The sequence below is a fragment of the Chiloscyllium plagiosum genome, unplaced genomic scaffold (assembly GCF_037043375.1).
Source record: "Chiloscyllium plagiosum isolate Xiang-an unplaced genomic scaffold, Cpla_swu_hap1 HiC_scaffold_51, whole genome shotgun sequence".
Lineage (NCBI taxonomy): Eukaryota > Metazoa > Chordata > Chondrichthyes > Orectolobiformes > Hemiscylliidae > Chiloscyllium > Chiloscyllium plagiosum.
This window is the reverse complement of record NW_028270189.1, coordinates 31,042,051-31,056,558: the sequence shown is the minus strand read 5'-3', so window position 1 is coordinate 31,056,558 and position 14,508 is coordinate 31,042,051. Positions and strand designations below refer to the sequence as shown.

The 14,508-nt window shown below is 45.0% G+C and overlaps 1 long non-coding RNA gene across 1 annotated transcript in view; it reads left to right on the top strand.

Moving 5' to 3' along the window:
* The window catches only part of LOC148135130 (uncharacterized), a 36,778-nt gene extending 27,978 nt beyond the window's left edge, over positions 1 to 8,800 (top strand). Inside the window, exon 4 of the long non-coding RNA XR_015755457.1 lies at positions 781 to 8,800. This is a non-coding gene — a long non-coding RNA (uncharacterized LOC148135130). The remainder of the gene's footprint in view (positions 1 to 780) is intronic.
* Positions 8,801 to 14,508: the final 5,708 nt, after the last annotated feature.

The window sequence follows — 14,508 nt, the reverse complement described above, 5'->3', positions numbered from 1 at the left end:
TCCAGCCGCGGGTGACTGTGTGGAGTTTGCATATTCTCCCCGTGTTTGCGTGAATTGCTTCCGGATGCTCCGGTTTCCTCCCACAGTCCAAAGACGCGCAGGTCAGGCGAATTGGCCATGCTAATTTGCTCATCATGTTAGGTGTATTAGGCTGAGGGAGATGGGTCTGAGTGGGTTACTCTTCGGAGTGTTGGCATGGACTGATTGGGCCGAAAGGCCTGTTTCCACACTGTATGGAATCTAATCTAAGGGATTGAGATTTTTGTACATCAGCAATGGTTTCATATTTGTTTATGGATTGTTAATTGCTATTTTTAAAATTATTGGTTTTAAATTCCACCATATCTTATGATGGGATTCAAACCTGCCTCCCCTGAACATTAGCTGAGGTTTTGGATAAATGCCCTAACAATAATGTTACAAGGCCATCACTTCACCTGCTCACTGGTTGCTCATCCCTGACCACTGATACGTGAAGCTAAACCCATTCTTCTAACATGACTGTGTGATCCTGAAGTCTTCCAGAACTCTGGTGATATCACTCAGTCTCCTTCTGTGTGGTATCCCTCACTGTGTGGGTCTAATTGCTGCCTCCCGCTCTTGCAGTTACTCCAGTTCCTGAGCCAACAGAATTCTCCACTCTCAAGATACACAACAGCTAGGCCAGGGATGGAGTTTGGAATTTTCCAGATCTCTGTGGGGCTTATTTCCATTCTCCATGTGTAACTCTCGCTGCATCAGTCTAATTTCCAATTCTGTCTATCTCTCTGTCTCCTCTAGGTACTCAGGAAGTTCTTGACCGAATAGATTTCCCAACTGCCGGACGTCTCATCCAACACCCCATTGAAGATGGTTGGTCAGCCAGAGAGACAAAGGGAAGGGGGTTCTTGAGCCTTCAATAAATCCTGCAGTGTGGTAAGATCACTCACAGTGCACAGAGCAGGGAGCAATGAGTGGGCTCCAAGAATCGGCTAACAAGACATGATATAGATACAGTGCTGGAGGGGAGCACAGTATAGGCACACCCCAGACTCAATCACCACATCTACTTTAACCTATGTTGCACTGCGACAGCATCGAGAGTTCAGAGTTATCAATCCAGGCCTGCGCTGTCTTCGTGACCATCAGGACAACAGAGGTTAAAGCAGGCCTCTGACGAGAGCTTGGGAATGCTGCCTGGGATCTTTCTGTTCTGTGTTCTCTCTCCAACACTGTACTAAGACTCACTACTCTGCAACACTGTACCTATGGCATGGCTTGTGCACCAGTGTCTTCAGTCATCTTTAACTCCTATAACAGTAGTTGTCCCTGTAACCTACTCCATTCCCGATTAGTCCCTCCACATATTTGAGATGTACTGCACTCCAGATTACCATCCCTATCGCTGTAAATTGCTTCAGTGTCTACACCATGCCTTATTTCGGTACTGTAATCCTCTTTAACTGGATACAGAGTGATACAGCATGGAAACAGAACCTGTGGTCCAACTCCTCAATGCTGCCCATGTTACCTAAACTGAACGAGTCTCATTTGCCTGCGTTTGGCCCTTAGCTCTTCAAACCTTCTCCCCTCCATGTACCTGCCCAAATGTCTTTTCCATGTTGTAATTGTTCTTGTTTCTCCCATGTGCCTGAGGCAGTCTGTTCCATCTATGCACCATCCTGTGGAGATAATGTTCCCCCTCAGCTCCCTCTTTAAATCCTTGGTCTCTCACCTCCCGTTTATACCCTCTAGTTTTGGAATCACCTACCCTTGGATATTCACCATTCTTAGGCCCCGCATGGTTTTGTAAAACTTTATAAGGTCACCCCGTGGCCTCCTCTGCCCAAGGGAAATATTTAGGACAATGTTACAAATATACCTAATGTATGTAACAAAGTGCTGGCCAATGTTGGCAAATGTGCCAAATGTCGCTTTCCCCACCCTGTCCACCTGGTATGCCACTTCCAAGGAACAATGTAACTGCACCTCTTGCTCTCTCTCTGTTGGACAATACTGCCCAGAGCCCTTCCATTAACTGTATTAGTCGTCCATGGTTTGTCTTAACAAAATCCAACGGCTGAATTAAACTCCATCTTTCATTCCTTGGTCCACTGGCCCAGTTGGTCACGATCCCCTTTGATAACCGTATTTACTGCCCACTACACCATTCATTTGATCATCAACAAAAGTTCGCACAATCACTCCTATATTTTGAACCAAATCGTTTATGTAGATGATGCACATCAGCGGACCCAGCCCTGATCCTTTCTTCAATAATGGAATAAAACCATATTCTTGTCATAGAGCCATACAGCATGGAAACTGACCCTTCAGTTGATACCCACTATAATCTAAAACTAAACTCTTCCCAGCTGTCTGAAGATGGTCCATATCACTCCAACCCTTCCCTATTCACCTGTTTATCCAAATATCTTTTAAATGTTGTAATTGTACCCACATCAACCCCTTTCTCAGGAAGTTCATTCCACACTCAAACCACCCTCTGTGTAATAAATTGCCCCATATCTTTTTTTGAACATCTCTCTCCTCTAACCTTAAAAATGTGACCCCGCCTCTTGAGACTCCCCCATCCTGGGGAAAAGGCAACTACCATGAAATCGACCTATATATCTCATTTTTTTTCATAAACCTTTATAGCATCATGTCTCAACCTCCAGGCTCCAGTGAAAAAAGACTCAGCCGACCCAGCCATTTTTCAGAACTCAAGCTTTCCATACCCAGCAATATCCTGGTAAATCTCTTCTGAACACCCTGCAGCTTAATAATATCCTCCCTGTTAACTGGGTGACCAGAACTGGACAGAGTATTGCAGAACAGGCCTCACAAATGTCTCTTTCCTCATTCCTGAAGAAGGGCTTATGCCCGAAACATCGATTCTCCTGTTCCCTGGATGCTGCCTGACCTGCTGCGCTGTTCCAGCAACACATTTTCAGCTCTGATCTCCAGCATCTGCAGATCTCACTTTCTCCTCACAAATGTCTGCGCAATCTCAACATGACGTCCCAAATCCTCCACTCAATGGACTGAGCAATAGTCAGGCATGCCAAGCACTGTCTTATCCATCCTGTGATTGCAAGCTTCAAGATTTATGTAGCTGAACCCAGAGGTCCCTCTGCTCTAAAACACTAACTGAATCCTTAACATTAATTGTATAAGCTCTACCCTTGTTTGTTTTACAAAATGCATTATCTCGTATTTATTCAGATTGAATTCCATCTCTACTTTTTCAGCCCATTCACTCACTTCATCAAGATCCCTTTGTAATCTCAGAAAACCTCCTTCACTGTCCATGATGCCACCCTCCAGCCTGCCAGCCCATCACACATGGCTGTCAGTAGTACACATACCTTTGCTAGGGGCTCCACAATTTCTTCCCTAACATCCCACAGTGTCCTGTGATACACTTAATCAGGTTCTGGGACTTGCCATAGCTTCGAGTTTTAAAACCTCCATCACCACCTCTTCTATAACATGCACTCTTTTCAAGTCATAGAGATATACAGCATAGAAACAGACCCTTCGGTCCTCAACTCGTCCAGGCTTACCAGAAGATCTAAATAAATCCCATTCCCTTTTCCAGCATTTGGCCCATATACGTCTACACCATAACTATTCAGATGCCCATCCAGACACCTTTTTAATGTTGTAATTGTATCAGTCTCCATTACTTTCTCTCTCAGCTCATTCCATACACACATCACCATGTGTGTAAAGAAGCTGTCCCTTCAGTCCCTCTGTAAACCATTCACCTCTAACCTTAAACCTATGCCCTCTAGTTTTGGACTCCCCAACTTCTGGGAAAAGACCTTGAATGCTTACCCAATCCATACCGCTCATGTTCATATAAACCTCTGTAAGGACATCCCTCAGTCTCCGATTCTCCAGTGACAGTAACCCCAGCTTATTCAGCAACAACCCGGGCAATATCTTGTTAATCTTTTCTGAGCCCTTTCAAGTTTCACAACATCCTTCCTGTAGCAGAGAGACTGGATTTGCAGAGAACTCCAATTGTGGTCTAATGTATTACTCTTGTTCCCTGAGCTCCCCAGTCTTTCTCCACAGTAAGTTCTGGAGTGAAAAAATTGTTTTGGATCTTAGCAAATATCCTGCAGTTCCACAGATCGATGGCCTCATTGATCTTTAATGGACACTATGTGTCCTGAGTTACTTGTGCACTCTTAATATACTGATACAATCACTTTTGGATTCCCCTTTCCTTCTCTGCTGAGGCTATTTCATTTAGCCTTTCTCCATTCCTGTTTTCTACTCAAAGTGTATTCCTACAGCCCCTGTATACCCTCAGGGATTCCCTTGATGCAGCTGACTATACCTGACATGTGCCCCCTTTTCCTTGACCAGACCCTCAATAGACAGCCAGTGTTTCCGAATGTTGTCAGCGCTGACCTGCACACAAACAGGAACATGCTGGTGGTGATCGATCAGTTTATCTCACTTTTAAAATATTCTCACTTGCCAAACTACCCTTTTCCTGTAAATAATTCCCTTCCCCAATCACATTTTGAAAGTTCCTGGCTAATACGATCAAGATTGGTCAGGCCCCATTTTATAACTTGAACCTGTGGACCAGGCCTGTCCTTTTCCAAAGCTATTTTCAAACTACTACAATTGTGGTCACTTTGGCAAAATGCTTTCCCACTAACACCTCAGTCCCTTTCCCTACCTTAATTCCCAAGTGGAGGTCAGGTTTTGCCCCTTTCTCTTTTCAGGCCATTTACATATTGATTGGGAGTTTTCTGGAATAAAATTACCAATTTTCTCCCTTACAAACCCTGAACACTGGCAGTCCCAGTCGAGGTTTGGAAAGTTCAAAATCCGTACCATAACAGCCTTATTATTATGGTTGATATTTAAGATGTCCTGACATATTTGTTCCTCAGTCTGCCACAGATTATTCGGGGTCAGCAGTTGATCGTATCAAGATGATGACCCATTCTTATTTCTCAGTTCCACTAACATAGCTTCAGTGGGCGATCCCACAGGAATATCCTCTCTAAGTACTGCTGTGATGATTCATGCAATCAAAACCCACCACCACGTGTCCTCTCTTGCCTCCCCTTCCTGTAGCATCTCTACCTTGAAACAATGAGCTGCCAGTCCTGCCCCTCCCTCAGCTGTGTTTCTGTAATAGCTATAATATCCCAGTCCCATGTTCCAATCCATGCCTTGAGGTAATCTTCCTTAGCTGTCAGGCCCCTTGCATTGAAATAAATGCAGTTTCATCATCAGTTTTCCTCCATTCCTTGCTATGTTCTTGCCTGCCTTGTCTGCTGAAATTGCTGTCTTTAACTCATGTACCAGCCTCAATCTTCTTTCTGGCCTATGTTTATTTAAGGTCCAAAACCCTGCCAGACTAGGTTATATCCTCTCAAGCATCTCTCGCAATTCACCCCACCAGGATATGGGTACCTCTCCCGCTCTCAGTTGAGGTGCCTTTCCCACCCTGTCTCCCTGTGCTGACACCTTCAGGGATCTATGGACTTGTCCACCAAAGTCCCTGTATTCCTCAGTACTCCGCAAGGTCCTACCATTCATTATGTCTGTCTTTCGCTTATCGTACCTCCCACAGAGTGTTACCTCACTTCGATCAGACCTAAACTTTGCTTAGATTATCATCCAATCGACATCAGACTGTAGCCTGAGACCATCCCCCTCACTGTGGACTACACCCTCACCTTTCATGTCATCCGCAAACCGACTAACGATACCTTCTGCTTTCACATCCGAGTTATTAATGTTCTCTGGTTCCTGCACAGATCCCTGTGGTACACCCAGTGGTGAAAGTATTCTATCCACCAATTTTGCATCCAATTTGCCAACTTGCCTTGTCATCCAGTCCTTTTGGACCAGCCTTCCATGTTGGATCTTGTTTAAGGACTTAGTCAAGCCCATGTAAACCACATCATCTGCACTGCCCTCATCAATATACTTAAGCACCATTTCAAAAAAAACTGAACTGAATTCCTCAGACAGTATCAACCTCTGCCAAATCCGTGATGACTAAACCGAGTTGATCCTTACCTTTAAGTGTCGGTTTATCCTCACAATTATTTCCAATAATTTCCCTCCCCCTGCTGTCAGACTATCTGCTCTGTAATTACCTGGCCTACCCCTGCTGCCCTTCTTGAACAAAGGAACCACATTAGCGATCCTCCAGTCATTCAGCATTTCACCTGTGGCCAGCAAAGTATTAAATATATCCACCAGGGCCCCAGCAGTCTCTGGGTAATTAGCATGGGGTCAAAGAATGCTGGTCTAGGCAGTGACACCCACATCCCATGAATGAATCAATAAAAATACATATGTCTCTCCCTACCTCTGCAAACCCCTCCAACTGCAGCAATTCATACTGGCTTTGTAACACCATTCAGGCCCTGGCCCCTCTCTGTAACACTCTCACCACCTCCAGCACCTTCACGTCTCCATGTTCGTATTGTGTCAATAAACCTTGACAACGATTTCCCTTCCCATTGCCCTCCTCCTGCTAGCAGACCCATTGCAATCCCTTTAAAACTTACTCTAAAACTCTCTCTTACTTCAGGATTTTAAGTACTTTGTGGTGATCTTCTCAGGTGATGGAAATGTGTTGCTGGAAAAGCGCAGCAGGTCAGGCAGCATCTAGGGAACAGGAGAATCGACGTTTCGGGCATTAGCCCTACTTCAGGAAGCCCGGTGATCTTCTCAGCCTAATAATCTAATATGATCCATTTTGTCCTGAGTGAGGGACCGGTGGGGATTTCTTGCTGAGTTTTTGTCTGTTTCAGTGGAATGTCCTTTTGTTGAGTATTTTACACAGCTCCTTCAAATGTTTTCCACTGTTCATTTACAGGCACATATTTCAGTCTGTTCAGCCTGTTTATCTTGGTCAGTTCTCCATCAAGCTCATGTAATTGGCTATTTTTGTTTCTAGTTGTAGCTTGTCCTTTCTGTGTTTCACTTTAAAACTTTATAGTTCTTTAAACTGAACTTTATCACAATTTCCCAGAGGATCTCTCCAGGTGACATTACTCATTCACTAAGTTTTATCACACAACAGTCGCTCTGAGACAGTTACGTCCCTCGCCAGTTGCACAATGTGTTATTCTAAGAAACACTGAAAAAAATTTTCTGAACTCCTCTTCCAATATCACAGTTGTCAGTGTGATTGTCCCAGACTTTGTGAATATTGACGTTTCACTAAATGTTCACCATGCCTTTATTAAAAATTCCAATGAATTCCTATTTATTGCAGTGATGAGCCATGAAATGCTGTTCGGTGCATAAAACTGTTCTGCTGCTTGTGTCTTTGGCAAGTAGTAGCCAGAATTTACATTCATACTGACTCTACTCCATGATCTGATGCCAAATGGTTTCTCTGTAATGCCTTTCTTACCCATCATTGTTAGCGTTGCCCATTTTGCCTGAGTTTGCACAAGGTTGTGAACCATTGAATATTTATGTTCCACCTTTTGTTCGCCCTGTAACCACATCTCCCTGGTGTCTAAATCCCTTTTATCTCTGTGTCACAAATCCATCTACCTTGTTGCAGAGACTTTGTCCATTAATAAAAAAAGATAATTTATTCGTTCCCACAATTTCCTGTCACAAATGGATTTGCTGATCTACAGTTTTAGTTAAACTTTGTCCCATCCTGTTCCTTTCTGTTGTCTTCGGTCACATTCCCCGTGCTGCTCTGATGCTTCACGTTTTCTCTTTGGATTTGGAAAGCTCCTTTCACCTGAAGCCTGTCCCTGCATCCTCTCTGTCAGTTTAAAGCCCTGTCCATAAATCTACCAACGTGATTGGCCAGACATTGTTCCACTGGAACTGTGCTGGGACCAATCTGAATGGATTTTTTTAAAAATCAGGTATGGGATGTGGGTGTCTCTGGCTGACCAGCCTTTATTGCCCATCCCTTGCTGCCCTTGAGCTAAGCAGCTGGCTCGCCCATTTCACAGGGTAATTGAGAGGCAAACACTTTGCTGTGGGTATGTTGTGCAGACCACATGAGAGTGAACTGTTGTCTTTCTCTGAAGGTCAAGTGTTTGGATTTTTATCAATACTTATTTATGGATTGTTAATTCCAATTTTTAAAACATATATTCATTTAAAATTCCACATGGTTAGAAGTTAGAAAGAAGAAGGGGGTGGTCACTTTGTTGGGACTGTATTGTAGACTGTTGTAGACCCAACAGATACCAGAGGAGCAGATGTGTAGAGAGATTGCAGATAACTATAGGAATAATAGAGGAGTGCAGGCTGGAGATTTTAATATTCCCTGTACTGACTGGGCCACCTAGAGTATAAGAAGACCTGGATGGAGGGCAATTTTTCAAATGTGTCCAAGGAATGTTCCTAAATAAATATGCAGAGGGCCCTACTCTACTCAGGCAGGTGCAACACTGGACCTCCCCTCAGAAAACGTGGTCGGGCAAGAGAGTGAAGTGTCATTCAGAGAGCACTTTGGGTCCAGTGCCCATAACTGTCTTCGTTTTAATATACTTATGGAAAAAGATCAGCAGGTCCACAAATTGAAGAGGAAAACTGAAACAGGGCCAGGTTTGGGGCCATTCTGCAGGACCTGGCTAGCGTCAATGCCGTGAATTTAAAATTGCACAACGCCCAGTTATAATCCAACTCGCTTTGGAAGCGCTGGTCATCACTGTAAAGATGAAAGGCTTAAACTAAATTTGTTTGATATTATATTCCATGACATGCCATCCTGTACCTTAGGATTGTGCTCCACAACCACCTGATGAAGAAGCAGTGCTCTGACAGCTAGTGCTTTCAAATAAACCGGTTGGACTGGAACTGAGTGTCGGGTGATTTTTAACTTTGTCCACCCCCAGTCCGACACCGGCACCTCCATATTATGATTCTAATCGATTGGGTGAGTCTGTTTGAAGGAAAAGGAACAACTGGCAAATGGGAGACTTTTCAAAGTGTGATCTCAAGAATCCAGGGCCAGTATGCTCCATTGGGATAAAGGGAAACGCTGGCAGGGTTAGGGATCGTTGGCTGATGTGGGATAATAAGGTTCTGGTCTTGAAATGAAGACTGCATGCATTGGGTTTAAGATTTCCGTATCTACATAAACTCTTCTATTCTTAAAGACATGCTCAATCTGTGGAGATCCTACAATCTTCTCAGTCCCTGTAATACTCCCAATCTGCAGAAGTCATTCCAATGCCTGTGACTCTTCCAATCCAGTTCCTACAAGACCCTCTGTCTGTGATATATTTTCATTGCCAGCACCCACCCTGTCAATGTAAGCTCCTCCAGTGTCTCCATCCATCTACTCATTCCCATAATCTTCTCCAGCTCTTACATGTGTAAACATCACCCTTCCCCACAACCCTTCCCACTTTGACCAAACTGGAGGAGGTTACTAATGCTCCCTAATCTGTGAAACTGTCTCCAACCAAAATTGCTGTCTTTATCACATGGAAAATCTGTATGATTCCACACCCTCCATATCTAAATAACCTGCAGAACCTCAGCCTTCCTGTATCTATAAACATCTTCAGTCACGACTACCCTCCATATGTCTGTTTGGTTTTCCAATCAGTACAACCCACTTTATCTCTGTACTCAGCTCCATTCACCTGAAACATTCCTGTCTGTGTAAAACACCCCAATCTACCAACATCCTTACCAAACTGATCCATCCCTCCCAACGTCCCTAGCTCCATGAAACCCCTGTAGGCCCTACAGCTTTCCACATTTCTGTAACCTCTTGTGACTCGATGCTCCTCCCTCCCTGTGAAACCACCACCAGTCCCCACAACCCTCTGTCTCTGTTACCTCTTACAACCTTAGCAACGCCTCCTCTTTGTGTCTCTTCATTCAGACCCCATCCTCTTCAGCTTTCCGAAACCTCTTCCTGCCTTCATAACCCTCGCTATTTAGAACATAGAATAGGACAGCCCAGTACAAGCCCTTCAGCCCTCGATATTGTGCTGACCTTTTATCCTACTCTTAAGACTAAACTAACCTACATACCCTATATTTTGCTATAATCGCTGTGCCTATGGAAGAGTTGCTTAGATGTCCATAATGTGTCTGAATCTACTACCACGGCTGGCAATCCATTCCACGCACCCACCACACTCTGTGTAAATAACGTACCTCTGATATCTAAGCTAAATCTTCCGCCAATTGCCTTAAAAATAATCCCCTTGTGCTAGCCATTTTGCCATGGGAAGTTGTCTCTGGTTATCCACGCGATCGATGCCTCTCATTGCCTTGTACACCTCTATCATGTCGCCATTCTTCCTTCTTCACTACGATCAGAAAAACCCTAGCTTCCACAACCTAACTTCAATTGGCATGCCCTCCAGTGCAGACAGCATCTTGCTAAGTATCCTCTGCACTGTCTTTAAAGCTTCTACATCCTTCCTATAATGAGGTGAACAGAACTGTTCACAGTATTCCAAGTGTGGTGTAATTAGGGCTCTATAGATCCAGCTCTATAGACCTGGATCTCTTAAACTCAATCCCCCGCTAACGAAAGCCAACGCACCATATGCCTTCTTAATACCCTCTCAACTTGGGGTGGTAACTTCAGGGACACAAGAACCCTCTGTTCGTGCACACTGCTAAGTATCCTGCCTTTAACCATGTAAACTTTTTTTTTCCTTCAGAATCCTCCAATGTGAAACCATCCCTATCTTTGTAACTTCCTCCAGTCCCTGCAACACTCATAAACTGTGAAACCTCCTCAAGTCCCTATATTCCTAATACCTGCAAAATCCTCCAGTCCCAATATCCCTCCCTAACTCTGTAAATGCCCTTCTGGGGAACACTGCAGAGGAAGGAAGAGTTGTCGAGTCCGGGCCATGTTACAGAGGTAGGAAGGGCTGCAGAACCTGGAGGATGGTGCAAACATGGGAAGGGACGTGGGTCCTGTAGGAGTGTAGAGGGAGCGGGATTCATAGAGCCTGCAAGATGGAACCAAGAATGGATTACAGAAACTGGAGGATGTTATGATTTGAACCACAGATAATTTTCGATTGGACCATTCAGCCCCTCTTCGAATCATAGAGATGTACAGCATGGAAACAGACCCTTCGGTCCAACCCGTCCATGCCGACCAGATATTCCAACCCAATCTGGTCCCACCTACCAGCACCTGGCCCATATTCTTGCAAACCCTTCCTATTCATATACCCATCAGATGCCTTTGTTTCAGCCTCCACCACTCCTCTGACAGCTCATTCCATACACGTAGCACCCTCTGCGGGGGAAAAATGCTCCTTACGTCTTTTTTATATCTTTCCCCTCTAAACGTAAACCTATGCCCTCCAGTTCTGGACTACCACAGCAAAGGATAAAGACTTTGTCTCTTTACCCTCTCCATGCCCCTCATGATTTTATAAACCACAATAAGGTCACCCCTCAGCCTCTGACACTCCAGGGAAAAACAGCCCCAGCGTATTCAGCCTCTCCCTCTAGCTCAACCCCTCCAATCCTGGCAACATCCTTGTAAATATATTCTGAACCTTTTCAAGTTTCACAACATCCTTCCGATAGGAAGGTCACCAAAATTGCACACAAATTCCAAAAGTGACCTAACCAATGTCCTGTACAGCCACAACATGACCTCCCAACTCCTGTACTCAATACTCTCACCAATAAAAGAAAGCATACCAAATGCATTCTTCACTATCCTACCTACCTGTGACTCTGCTTTCAAGGAGCTATGAACCTGCACTCCAATTTTTACTGTATTCAGCAACACTTTGTCAGACCTTACCATTACGTGTATAAGTCCTGCAAAGATTAGCTTTTGCAAAATACAGCACCTCGCATTCATCTGAATTAATCTCCATCTGCTACTTCTCAGGCCATTGGCTCATCTGGTCCAGATCCTGTTGTAATCGGAAGTAACCTTTTTTGCTGATGACTACACCTCCAATTTTGTTGCCAAATGGACACTTACAAACTATACCTCTCATGCTCACATCCAAATCATTCATGTAAACAATACAAAGTATTGGACCCAGCACTGATCCTTGTGGCATCCACTGTTCACAGGCCTCCAGTTTGAAAACCAACCCTCCACCACCACCCTCTGTCTTCTACCTTTGAGCCAGTTTTGTACTAATTGGCTAGTTCTCCCTATATTCCATGAGATCTAACCTTGCTAACCAGTCTCCCATGGGGAACCTTGTTGAACGCCTGACTGAAGTCCATATAGATCACATCCACCGCTCTGCCCTCATCAATCCTCTATGTTACTTCTTCAAAAATCTCAATCAAGTTTGTGAGACATGATTTCCCACTCACAAAGCAATGTTGACTGTCCCTAATCAGTCCTTGCCTTTCCAAATACATGTACATTCTGTCCCTTACGATTCCCTCCAGCAACTTGGGGGCGGCACGGTGGCACAGTGGTGGGGGCGTCACGGTGGCACAGTGGTGGGGGCGGCACGGTGGCACAGTGGTTAGCACTGCTGCCTCACAGCGCCAGAGACCCGGGTTCAATTCCCACCTCAGGCGACTGACTGTGTGGAGTTTGCACGTTCTCCCCGTGTCTGCGTGGGTTTTCTCCGGGTGCTCCGGTTTCCTCCCACAGTCCAAAGATGTGCAGGTTAGGTGAATTGGCCGTGCTAAATTGCCCCATAGTGTTAGGTAAGGGGTAAATGTAGGGGTATGGGTGGGTTGCGCTTCGGCGGGTCAGTGTGGACTTGTTGGGGCGAAGGGCCTGTTTCCACACTGTAATCTAATCTAATCTAAACTTGCCCACCGATGTCAGGCTTAACAGCCTATAGTTTCCTGGCTTTTCTTTACTGCCTTCCTTCAATAGTAGCAACACGATAGCCAACCTCCAGTCTTCTGGCTCTGATGTCCTTTTTCTAGAGATCTTTACCGGAACGGGTGAGCACAGCTTCAGATTGCCAGGATGGGAGATGTGAATTCAGATGTGAATCTATTTGCTCATTCTGTCTGTGTGCCTGACACTGACCTGATAGAAAGCACTGTCTGTACATTGTGGTAACCTCCAGATCTACATGACTGACCACAGCTCACTTAATCAAAGCCTTCATTTAGAATGTTCTTTATTTTAATATTTTTAAATGGCAGTTATGTGAAATGCAGGAATTGAGGAGTTGTGATTTTTAAAAGAATGAAACTTTTGTCATTGACCCTGACCCATGCAATGGGGATTCGTGGATTCTGTAGTTCCCTGCAGACAATCACTCAGAGGGTTGTATCACCAGGGAATCTGAGTGCAGATAATCTTTGCTTAGTTGAGTGTCAATTTACCATTTATGTCGGCTAGGACACAGTGTTTCTGGAGAATGTATAACTGTGTAAATACCTCACTGACAGGTTCAGGGGTGAGTGCACTGGGCCCTGAGCACCAACAGCTGGGAAACCTCATGCTGTTTGTATGTTGCAAAATTGAGAATTGCAGATGCTAGAGATCATGGTCTCGATTAAGTGGTGCTGGAAAAGCACAGCAGGTCAGGCAGCATCTGAGGAGCGTGAAAATCGACGTTTTGCCCAATGTCAATTTTTCCGCTCCTCAGATGCTGCCTGACCTGCTGTGCTTTTCCAGCACCACTCTAATCTTGACTCTGTGGGGCTTGGCACAGACTGGGTGAGAGCAACTCCAGAAATAAATGACAGGTATGGAGCTTGGGATCCTCCTGCTGTGTTTGACCTTGTGCCATATCGTCATCTCCCTCTCATGAGTGAGCGTGTCATGTTTCCCAGTCCTGACAGTGTCCACTCCCTGGAAACCCTTCCAGCTGTTGAACATCTCCCTTCTCTCTCACTGCCTCCAGTCCCTCCAACCTGGCCTTGGTCTTGTATCTCCTGCAGTTCCAAAAAGACCTTGCTCTTTGTTATCGCACTGCATTCCTTTGAGCTGTGTGGGAACAAACCTGAAGGAGATTTGGGCCATTGGAAGAAAAAGACAACTCCCCCTTCTCCACCTTTGTCAAACAGAGTCTGCTTGTTTGTCTCTCTCCCATAAGGGGAAGTGGGCATCCTTTCAGCATCCACCCTGTCCATTCCCCTGAGGATCTGTACATTTTAATGACGACAACTGTCCTCCTGATGACCCGCAGTGGCACAGCACCGAAGTGACAGGTATATGTTCCTATAATGTTTACGACCACTTCCTTTTGCTCGACCCCTTCATCATTCTGAAACCTCCCCCAGTCTGGACAGTGCTCCAAACCAATCATTACTGAGAATGCTCCACCCTCCCTACCTCTTTAGACTCCTCATTCTGCTACAATCCTCCTTGTCTGCGTGAACCCCTCCAATTTTCCACAGTCCATCCAACTGATTCCATCTCCTACAGCCTTCACCATCTCCGTATGCTCCAGTCACTACATTTCTCCATGCCTCTGTAAACCCCTCCAAATCTACCTATCTCTTCAAGGTCCAACAGTTCCAAAAACCATCCCTCGACCTGGAACTTCCACCAGAGACCACTAGCCTCCATATCTCTCTAATCCCCTGCACTTCTCTCTATCTCTGTTCCCAGCTTCA